General features: G+C 47.8%; 1 pseudogene; it reads right to left on the bottom strand.

Annotated features, from left to right (window-relative positions):
* Positions 1–365: 365 nt before the first annotated feature.
* LOC102845594 lies at positions 366–1,655 on the bottom strand (annotated as a pseudogene).
* Positions 1,656–3,022: the final 1,367 nt, after the last annotated feature.

Raw genomic sequence — 3,022 nt, 5'->3', positions numbered from 1 at the left:
CCCTGTGGGTGTCTCCTTCACACCTCTACCATCATAAGGACTTTGGGAGAGGTTCCTCAGTGTCCTCTGACACACCTGGAACAGTATGATGGACACGGTGGGACTTCTACCATCATAAGGACTTTGGGAGAGGTTCCTCAGTGTCCTCTGACACACCTGGAACAGTATGATGGACACGGGGGGGGGTGTCCTAAAAGGAGTGACCAGCCCCAGGGAGTCAATCAGGAGGGGCAGGGTGGCAATGAAAAACCAAGCTCAAAATTAGTGCCATTTGTTCTTGGAAAGAACTGGAGCCTGGGCAAGGGCATCACTTGGAAGGAGAGGAGCAGAGACATCAGTTGGGAGGCGAGGGACAGGCTTGTCTTTCAGTAACAGTAGTGGTCAGCCTTGAAGGGGCCATCAGCAGGTATGCTCAGGTACTTGGTCTGCTTCTCAGTCAGCTTGGTCAGCTTCACGTTCAGCTTGCCCAGGTGAGCTTCCGCCACTGCCTCGTCCAACTTCTTGGGTAGGAAGTGGACCCCGACGGCATACTTGTCCAGGTGGGTCCACAGTTCAATCTGTACCAGAACCTGGTTGGTGAAGGAGTTGCTCATCACAAAGCTGGGATGGCCCATAGCACAGCCCAGGTTTACTAACCGGCCCTCAGCTAACAGGATGATACGGCATCCATTCTTCAGCCGGTACCGGTCTACCTGGGGCTTTATGTTCACCTTCTCCAAAGCATTCTGATTGAGCCACTTAACATCAATCTCCACATCAAAGTGTCCAATGTTACACAGGACAGCATCATCCTGCATCTGCTCAAAGTGCCGGCCAAGGAGAATATCGACACAGCCTGTGGTGGTGACAAAGATGTTGCCTTCCTTACAGGCCTCATCCATGGTGGTTACTTCATAGCCCTCCATGGCAGCCTGCAGTGCATTGATGGGGTCAATCTCAGCTCGTGCCCCGAAACCTCTCAGGGCCTGAGCACAGCCTTTGCCCACGTTGCCATAGCCTGCCACCATGGCCACCTTGCCCGCAATCATCACATCTGTGACCCTCTTGATGCCATCTATGAGGGACTCCCGGCAGCCATAGAGGTTGTCAAACTTGCTCTTGGTGACAGAGTCGTTGACATTGATGGCAGGCACCTTCAAAATCCCTTTGGCCATAATCTTATACAGGTTGTGGACTCCAGTCGTGGTCTCTTCAGAGATACCTCGGATACCTGACAAGAGCTGTGGGTACTTGGTGTGAATAAGCTTGGTGAGGTCACCACCATCATCCAGAATCATGTTGAGTGGTCCGTCCTTGAAGTATAGAGTCTGCTCAATACACCACAGGTATTCTTCATCTGTTTCACCTTTCCAGGCATATACTGGAATGCCAGCCTTAGCAATGGCAGCTGCTGCATGGTCCTGGGTAGAAAAGATGTTGCAGCTGGACCACTGGACCTCAGCACCCAGGGTGACCAGAGTCTCAATGAGGACTGCTGTCTCCACCGTCATGTGCAGGCATCCAGTGATATGGGCGCCCTTCAGTGGCTTGGAGGCTGAGTACACCTCCCGCATGCGCATCAGGCCTGGCATCTCATTCTCCGCAATGTCCAGGGCTTTGCATCCCCAAGAGGCCAGGCTGATATCAGCGACTTTGTAGGGCAGTTTGTCTGACATGTTGGCACTTCGGCATGGAGTGAGGGGCAAGAGTGAAAGGGGATAGTTTTAACAAAGACAAAAAGAGTTTATCTCCATCCTTTGCAAATTCTCCATGACAATAGCTTCTTGGTAGTCTGTATTTTCTACAAGTTGTCAAGGACTTTACTTTCTCGTCAATAAAGCCTTCAAAGCTGCTCTTCTGGGTCTTATGTGGTCTCATGAAAGCGCTCCTGTTTTTCTTGAGGATATGTTCACATGCTTGCCTAGTAAAGCTGTTTTCAGCTCGCTTCTTACTGAGTGTTCCCCATGGTGCGTCTAAACTAGCACACAATCATCCAAAATACAGCGAGTTTCAGAAACTCTCACAGGGACCACATACACTACCACTCCATACATAGGAGTGAAGCCAAGCCAGAGTTGCATCCTGATGTAGTGGCGAGATCTGTCACCAATTACAGGGTAGAAGACAGAAACCAGTGCTGCCACCACTGCTGCAGGCATCACTGCAGAGTCTCAGGGGACTTGTGGAGACTAAGACCAGGAGAGCGCTGACAGCACCTGAGGGAGAGGAGGAGAAAGGGAGGAGCTCAGGGTCAGAAAGTCAGAGAAATTGCAAGAACTCTAGGCACACCTTCAGAAATTTACTCTCTAATTGTAGATTCATCACCCGCTCTCAGGTTTAGATCTGTACACATTAACTAAAGAAAGAGTATTTATATTCCCAGGATGTCACCATTCTTCTACCTGTTCTATCATCATGTATGTATAACTCACCTCCTCTAGATTTTTAAGTTTCTAGAGATCAGGAGCTAGACATTATTATAGGGTAAGAATTCAATTAAGGCTGTTGTGATTATAAGCCATTGAGAAGAACCAATTCATAGCTGATCCTCCCATGGACTTTCGTAATCTGTGAATCACATAGGAAGAGACTGCCCTCCATTCTTTCTCTAAGAAGCTGGTAGACTCACCACACTGCTGGGCTGGCTGTACAACTAATAATAACATAACCCAAATAAAGAAATAAAGAACTGATAGAAAAAGTTAAGACATTCTGCTGGTGTGTAGTTATTATAGATGCCTTGATATACTTGTTTGCATCATCTCTAGGAAATTTTCAAAGGTTACAGAGAAAAGATAGTGCAATGCCAGATCTGCTGACGACAGGGTCGCTGTGAGTCATAGGCAACCCAACAGCACCTAACATCAACAGAGAAAAGAAGTAAAATATTCCCTTTTCTTTTGCTTTTAAGCCCACATTTCACATGCCTTCACTTCTATCCACACGTCTTCAGTATATTTTGCTTCAAAATATACTTTGGTTTGGGTTCTTGGGGGTTTTTTCCCCCTAAAATATTGAACAGAATTTCTAAAAGGTAGCTGAC

The sequence above is a fragment of the Elephantulus edwardii genome, unplaced genomic scaffold, assembly GCF_000299155.1.
Source record: "Elephantulus edwardii isolate Elephantulus edwardi_28Jun2011 unplaced genomic scaffold, EleEdw1.0 scaffold00096, whole genome shotgun sequence".
Lineage (NCBI taxonomy): Eukaryota > Metazoa > Chordata > Mammalia > Macroscelidea > Macroscelididae > Elephantulus > Elephantulus edwardii.
This window is presented reverse-complemented; position numbering and strand designations above follow the sequence as displayed.